The sequence below is a fragment of the Zingiber officinale genome, chromosome 3A (genome assembly GCF_018446385.1).
Source record: "Zingiber officinale cultivar Zhangliang chromosome 3A, Zo_v1.1, whole genome shotgun sequence".
NCBI lineage: Eukaryota > Viridiplantae > Streptophyta > Magnoliopsida > Zingiberales > Zingiberaceae > Zingiber > Zingiber officinale.
In genome coordinates, this window is record NC_055990.1 from 121,013,984 (window position 1) to 121,022,821 (window position 8,838).

An 8,838-nucleotide genomic window follows, 5' to 3' on the forward strand; every position below is an offset into this window, starting at 1 on the left:
GTTGAGAAGAGGAGCCCTTCATTTTATAGAAATGCTCGCTGTTAAAAGGGAAAGTCAGCGACAACAGTGGAGCATCGGCGAAGGGTTCATTTTCTCGCTCTTCGAGACACTCGTTGCTTTGTTGCGGTGCTCTCTAACACATATTTCTCGTTTCCTGGGGAGGAACAATGGCTAGAAAAGGGCTTGATCATCTCGCATTTGTTCTTCGTCGGCGATCACTCTCAAACTGAAGAGGAGAGAGGCACCACTTCGCAACAGCTGCTCACTTCCCCTTTCTTCCTCCTCCTCCGCTCCTGGTTACGATCTACTTTCCCTTATATTCTTGTGGAAGCGATTTATGATTTTTGCGCAGTGTTTCTTGTAGGTAGGAAAAAAAGAGGGGATTTCTCCCCCTCAAATCGAGTTGCTTTTGCTTTGATTTTTTATTTTTTTCTGTCGATGTTTTGTTTTTAGAGAAAAGAGATTACTTCCCTAAAATCTACCCTTAGATTGATGGTTAGAAATCTCTTTTCTTCCCTAAAATCTACCATTTCCGTTTGCATTTTCGTTCCTTTAATTTACTAAGCAACTAAACTTTACCAACTTATCAACAGTTTGATTAAACAAGCTCACATTAGCTATTTGAGATCCAATCTCATGGAGCTTTTACTCACTTAAGCTATTTTCCCTGTCTCAGCCCTCGCCGGAGAGAAGCGAGGTGCAGAATCGAAGATAGCAGTCATTCCCGCCCCCATTCTCGTTTCGCCGTCGATCCTCCTGGTGGCCGCAATCTCTAAACCCTAAAATCTCTTCTTTTGGTTGGCGCAATTCGATCTCTCTTCAAAACACATTTTTTTTCCTTTTCGCCAGAGAATGAGAAGCCGGGTCCATCCGACGGCGGCAAGAGGAACAAATCCGCGAGAAAATTCACCTTCAGAGATCTCGCCACGGCCACTCACAACTTTAGGGAGGCGAATCTGATCGGAGAAGGCAGCTTCAGGAGAGTCTACAAAGGGTGATTCGATTCAGACCAGGCAAGTTGCTCACTCCTACTCCCCTCCTCCTTGCTTCTGCCATCTTGCGGCTTCATCTGAACACCGGAACTCGGAAACCAGATTGTGGCCATCAAGAAGCTTAAGCAGGATGGTTATCAGGGGAGCAACGAGTTCCTGGTGGAAGTCCTAATGCTCACTATGCTGCGGCATCCCAATCTTGTGAACCAGATCGGCTGCTGCACCGAGGGAGATGAGAGGCTGCTAGTTTAAGAGTACATGTGCAAAGGAACCTTGGAAGACCACCTATTTGGTAAGTTCTCTGCTACTTGTTTGATTATCCAAGTCTGAGATCGACTGTTTAACACTTGTGGTGGAGGTGGAGGAATCCAAGGCCAACAATCTTCTTTTAGTCATTTGTTAAATCTTTGGGTTTATGCAAATCTGACTCCTGACAAGGCGCCGATTGATTGGAACACACGAATGATGATTGCTCTCGGTGCTGCAAAGGGGCTCACATACTTGCACGATGTTGCAAACCCTCCCGTAATTTACAGGGATATGAAGGCGGCAAACGTGTTGTTGGATGAAAACTTCAACCCCAAGCTGTCTGATTTTGGACTTGCTAAACTTGGGTCTGTCGGCGACAAAACGCCTATTTATCTTAGCTTATAGTTCAGAAATTGAAACCTACTTCTGTGCCTTTGATGTTGAAATTCTTATTTTCTCTTCACCATTGTTTCTTCTTGTGTGGAAATTGAAACCACGACTTGTATTTCTCTTTAGAAGATACACTTGAAATGCACTATATATGGTCGATTCTCATAACTGATTGTTTGCCAAGACTATAGAAGTGGAATGTAGACTCCATTAAGTATCCAGTTTAAAGCAAAGGATCTCCATGTGTGTGTATTTTAATTGCATAATTTTAACCCTTCTAATACCATTGTGTCGCAGGAGCAGACACTACAAGAAGCTTGCCCCTGAATAGGAAAAGCTTGGATCGAGCTTTAAAAAGGCTAAATCTGTTTTGATTGGGAAGGTTAGCATCATTCTAAATCAGGCCAAGAAGCATCATCTCTTTTACTGAATAGAACATGCTCAGATTCCTTTTTTGGTTTTATCTTTTCTGATCATTTTGAGTCTAAATGTAGCACACTACTAGTGTGCTATACTGCCATGTAGTGATTGGGCTTAATTTACCTTTTTTGTTGTTATATTTAGGTGGACTGTGACATAAGAGCATATGCAACAAGTATGGAGTGTCAGGATACCCAACAATTCAGTATTTTCCTAAAGGGTCCTTGGAACCAAAAAAGTGAGTATGATCCTGTCCTGGAATTAGATATATCATTTTGGTTTTATGTTTTTCTTTAATCTTTCGTAGAACAGTCTTCTTTACATATGATGCATAATAAATATGAATAATCATGCAGATATGAAGGTCCACGAACTGCAGAAGCACTTACTGAGTTTGTGAATACTGAAGGGGGTACATTACAAATTATATTTACTAAAAATTCTTGAAATGACAATTTTAGATATGGTCAAATATTATTCTTTCACCTGAATTAATTTGTTACCTTTTATTTGTGGGCTTATTGTTGTAGGAACAAATGTGAAACTAGCAACTATCCCTTCTAATGTAGTAGTATTGACTCCAGACATTTGATCAGATTGTTCTTGATGTAAATAAAGATGTTCTTGTTGAATTCTATGCACCATGGTTAGTGTATTTGTTGAGGTTCTTTTTTTCTCTCCATTTGTAGCATTAGATACTTTTCCTTATCTACTGTAGACGACTAAGTTTCTTATCTTCAAACAGGTGTGGCCACTGCAAGCATCTTGCTCCTATGAGTATTTTTGTTGAGACAGGGCTTAAGACCTAGATTAGCCTAAGGTCATATTTGCCATGTTTTTAATTATGAGATTACTAGATCTAACCTGATTCATTGATGTGGATTCAGTCAATTGTGTACCTTGAATGCTTCATTAGTTCTGCTACCTATTTAGATTTTGGAGAAATATTATATGATGTTAATTTAGAGTAAGTTGAAAGTAGGTATCAGTTATTCAATTATATGTATTTTGAAACTTACATATTGATAAATAGTTGTCAAACTGAGAGTTTTGTATTTCTAATCACCTATGTACTAGATTTAGATTTGGGGAATTGTGGTATTGTGATGTCAGTTGATACCTTAAATGCAGAATCAACATCTGATTGAGAGGAGGATCAGATTCACTCACAATTCTTGTTTTCTACAAATTTAATATTTGAATTTGTTGATGTTTGAGAAGAAGTGTAATGCTAAAATACTAACAACCTTATCCAACATTCATCTGGCATGAAAATTGTATGAAAAATGTGCATTATTACCTACTATATTTTGTGCTTAATCATTATTATTTCTCAAATTATCATGATGAAGTCCTCTTTAGTCATTTTTTTTGGTATATCATCCTTACTATGATAGAGTGCTAGCAATAATTTGGTTTGATATGAATGATTCCATCTAAAAATTCACTATACTAAAGACTATTTAGTCATTTCCTATGTGGGAGGACCAGAATTTTCAACTTTGTCATTCTGAAATTAGTTTGTTAAGCGGGATGCCTTCTGTATTTCAGGTATGGAGTTAGTGGTTATCCTACCTTGAAGTTTTTTCCCAAGGAAAACAAAGCTGGTGAAGATTATGAGGCTGAACGGGAGTAGGATGATTTTGTTAAATTTATTAATGAGAAATGTGGCACTAGCCGTGATGCGAATGGTCAACTTACTTTCCAGGTGAGTGATAGATTGTGAAGGATCATATTGACAAACTTTGTTCTTCAGTCGTATTTGAAGATTGGTTTGACTAATGCAGGCTGGTATTGTGGCAAGCTTAGATGCTTTAGTGAAGGAGTTCGTGAGTGCTTCCAATGAAGAGCAAAAGGCAATTCTCTCTAGGATGGAAGAGGAAGTTGCAAAGCTAACCGGTTCATCTGCAAGGTAGGGCATTTTTCAAGTCTTTAGCTATTGCACTCACTACTACCGAATATGTATATGAATGTGTTGTCAGCTGGTTTTCTTTAATGCATTTCTTTGATAACAACATGTTACTTTGTTTTGGTATTCTCTCTCATATTTAAGAATTTCTCTCCCCTTAGATGATATATATAACATAATGCATTGTACATTTGTACTTGATAAGTTCGAACACTGATTAGGACCGATCCTGGGATGTTATAGTTGATATTTTTTAGTTTATGTTGTGTATTTTTTTTTAAAAAAAAACTACTCCAGTTAGACACTGTTTTTGACCCTTGACGCTCCTTTTTAGCCCTCAAACCTCCATTTTTTCCTTCGAGCATCCAGAACTTGGGTAAAACATAAACAAGTAGATAGATCCCTTTTAGATATTTGTTGCTCTAGTTATTGCGCTTGGGGTTTATGATCTGATCTTTCATTTGATTTCCTCTAGTTGTACAAAGTTTCTATCTGGTTGAAAGAACAGTCTTGAATTTGTCGATTTTGTTCTTAGAAATGATTTCATAAGCCTAGCTCGAAGAGGATAAGGTTTGAAATTCATGTTGACTAGTTAGCATTTTAGTTATTTTCTCCTTGAAATAAAAACTTGTTTTGATGTTATTGTATCATTGGAAATCATATAAATGAATTGATGTTACTCATCTTTATTGCTGCTGAGGAATTTATTTACTTTCCATGTACTCTTAGTGATAAAAGTGAATTTATTGTTTGCAAATTAAAAGTGAATTTATTTACTTTCCATATACTCTAAGTGATAAACAGTTATGTCATTTGGGTCGATTACTAATGAATTGAATTTGAAAGATTAAAATTGTTGTTTATGTAGTTAGATTAAAATTTTTGGTTTGGATTATATTAAGTCCCAGGAATGATAGATCTATCACTATATGATGTGGTTGAGATAATTGATGAATGTTTCTCTTTTTAAGCATTCCAATTTGTCATCTTGTTACCTAGTGCTCTTATTGCTTTTTTCAACTATGATTTTTTTGTCTTGGTTTACTAATATATTATTTACGTGTTTTTACAGTTTACAAATCTCAAGTACTCTAGAGTTGAAATTTATGAAGTGTGGTTCAAGTGGGCTGAATGCATGCTAGATTACATTTGAGTAGGAAAGATATTTGATTTTTGAAAATTTTGGATGATGCATGCATTTGCATGGAAAGTAAATTGCGGATACTACCTTGATGTGTACAATATCTATTACCTTTTGATATTGCAAAAAGAATATTTGTGTATTTTATGGATACTGTTGTAAGAAGAATATTTATGTAATTTGTGAATATTTAAGTATTTTATGGATACTGTTGGAAGAAGAATATGTGTAATTTGTGAATATTTGTGTATTTTATGGATACTGTTGTAAGAATAATATTGGTGTATTTTATCGATTTTTCACTATTTCGGAAATTAAATTTGTGCCGTTAAACAATATTGATATTACATCGGTTTTCCACCGCTGCAAAACCGATGTTATTAACTATTTTTACATCGATCGTATACTGCTGCCAAAATTGGTGTTATTAACATATAATATTACATCGGTTTTACACCGTTGATGAAACGGTGTCGTTAAGTGATACTATACCGGTTAATAACCGATTCGAACACCAGTGTTGTTAAGTGATACTACACCGGTTTTAACCCGATGTCTAAAATGGCAGACTTTTTACATCGCTTTCATAGACATCGGTCGAAAATGTAATAGACACCGGTGAAAAACCGATGTCTATGAGGGTTTTTGTTGTAGTGATCATTAGTGAGTTGGCAAGATGTGGACCAATGATGATGCTCCACATCATCATGGTTACTTAAGTGAGATGCCACCTCATGGAGGTTACAATTCTTCACTTTAATGGCCTCCACATTAATTGTGATTAATATGAAGAGGGTTACACCTCCTAATGTGGCTGGCCACATCAATGCAATAGAGGAGGAGTTTTCATTTTTGTGTGTATCTCTCTTTTCTTCTTCCTCCTCAAGCTCTTCCTTCTCTCCCTCTCCTCCTATCTTGGCCGAACCATTCAAAGGTGCTAGCACACCTTTTGTGTGGTTTTTCTCCACCTACTTGTTCGTGTGGATACTTCTAGAGGAGTGTCTACTTTGACACTCTCGAGATCCGGCACCTTGGACGAGCGGGTTTCGTGAAGGGCGCGCATCAAGGGTAAATCTCTTTAACATATAGATCTAGTGTAGATCAATAGGTTAGTATACTCGTACTCATATTTTCCGAAAGTTTTATTCTTCGCACGGATCCGTGGCTTGGGGTTTCGGGGTTTCCGCGACGCGAAAAAGCGGTTTTCGCGGCCCGAAAAATCCAACAGTGGTATCAGAGCCACGTGCGAAGACTTGTATGAGTTTAATTTGATTTTTATGAAAAATATAGGTTCTGTAACTTTCTGTAAATTTTGGTTTTTTATAGTTTTTATGTGTATTTTTCTCGTAGAAACGAAGCACAAGTGTTTCGACACTTGTAGGCTTCGACTACCGAGAAGTTTTTTTCCAAAACGGCAAGGTTTCGCCCCAAATCTTTTTGGGACAGCGGGCTAAGGCGCTATTGGATCTCTAAGGGACACTCGCGATGGTTCGATCGCGGGTAGGGGCGCTGCCCCTGGCCCCGCAAGGGGATTCGTTCCGCGATTGCGCCCGAAAATCGCTAAACGAGACCGCCGGGAAATTTTACTTGTAAAAATTGTAAAAATTAGTATTAAAATTACAGAAAATTATGGAAATTACATAATTTAGAATTATGTATAATTTGTGATAGTCATGGCCCAAAAAGACCCAATCTGATTGGATTTGTGTTGTAATTCATATTACGCCCTGCGCGTCGTCATTTGTATTGTGCGTGGGTTACATTTTATTCGCGACCTGCGCGTCGTGCCTTTTCTCCATTTATTCTTGTTGTAAATTAGTTTAGACTCGAATGTAACTCGAGTTTCAAAATTGTAATGTACAAAATTGGAGCGGTGGAAGGTCCACTCGAGACGGAGTTACGAGGAAGGTGCGAGCAACACAAGGTGGTCAAAGGGAGGAGCTTGAGAAGCTGTTGACCCTAGGTTGACCATCCGATCTTCTCATTGGCTTGAGAAGATCGTAGTAGGGTCATGACTAATCACGAATTAATTTAATTAATTGCTTGTGTGTATGTGATGCATGATTAGTAATTAATTAGTGCCTCACGATTAGATTAGAATTAAATCGTGTACAAGATGCACCCTTTTGATTAGATTAGATCTATCGCGTATTTGATACACATCGACGATTAGATTAGATCTAAATCGCGTCAACTCTAATGCCTACCGCGCCGTGATACCTATCACTACCTCGATCACATGTGTTGTTGAATCTGCCAAAGCAGAGCAATACATATTATCTTGGTAGGGTACGGAGGGACAATCTTGGTCCCGCTTATCAATGCATGGGCGAGTACAAACTCAATTAGATTGAGTATTCTTACTTAACTCGGTTGGATCGTGTACAATTATAGGCATTCTTCCAACGGTTGGCAATATAGGACATAATCACATTTATATTAATTCTTGGGCGTATTAGCCAAAGCTAACTCATGTTTTAATATAACTGCGGATAATGATCCTATAAATAAGAGTTGCATAGAGATGTAATTGGTAAATCGTTACCTACCGATCATACTAAGCCTTGGGCGATTTAGCCAAAGCTAACTCAAGGGTTAGTATGATGTGGATCTTGTCCCACATGAATTATAGAATTCAGTGGGAGCATCATTTAGTTAAAGGCCTAATTAAATGATTTAAAAGAATATGATATTTATTTTCTGCATTTTTCTGTTGTAGATAACCATGACGTCAAATACGAACACTTTCTCCCTGTGTTCTGTCCTTAAGAAGGACAAGCTCAACGGAGCAAATTTCTTGGACTGGTACAGGAACTTGAGAATAGTTCTCACACAGGAACGTAAATTGTACGTTCTGGAGCAGCCCATTTCGGAGGCTCCTCCTGCCAATGCCAAGCGAGCTGACAAAGATGCTTACAAGAAGCATCAAGATGACGCATTAGATGTGTCCTGTCTAATGCTCGCGACCATGAACTCTGAGCTTCAGAAGCAACACGAGTTGATGGGCGCTTACGATATAGTTGAACATCTTCGTCAACTGTATCAAGGACAAGCGAGGCATGAGAGATTTGAAATCTCAAGGGCACTATTTCAGTGCAAGATGTCAGATGGGGCTCCCGTAGGCCCATATGTACTCAAAATGATTGGGTACATAGAAAACCTACAGAGGTTGGGATTCCCGCTTGGCTAAGAGCTGGCCACTGACCTGATCTTGCAATCCTTGTCGGATAGCTATAGTCAGTTCGTTCTAAACTACAATATGAACGAAATTGACAAGCAACTGCCCGAGCTGCTTAGCATGTTAAGAACTGCTGAGCAGAACCTTAAGAAGGCAAAGCCCCACTCTGTTCTGATGGTTCAAAAACACAAGGGCAAGGGCAAGCCCAAAGGCAAAGGAAATTCCCAAGCCAAGGGAAAAGGCAAGGCACTGAAGCCTAAAGGAGGGTCGCCAAGGATGCTACCTGCTTCCACTGCGGTCAGACCGAGCACTGGAAGAGGAACTGCAAGGTATACTTTGAGGATCTTAAGAAGAAGCGAACTGAGACTTCCACTTTAGGTATATATGTTATAGAAGTCAATCTATCTATTTCTATATCATGGGTATTAGATACTGGATGTGCTTCTCACATTTGTACTGATGTGCAGGCGCTGAGAAATAGCAGGGCATTGACAAAGGGCAAGGTGGACCTACGAGTAGGCAATGGAGCACGGGTTGCTGCTGTTGCTGTAGGGACTTA

At 38.6% G+C, this 8,838-nt stretch overlaps 1 pseudogene; it reads left to right on the forward strand.

The window, feature by feature from the left end:
- The first annotated feature begins 1,457 nt into the window (after positions 1-1,457).
- Positions 1,458-2,860, forward strand: LOC122050619 (annotated as a pseudogene).
- The last annotated feature ends 5,978 nt before the right edge of the window (positions 2,861-8,838 follow it).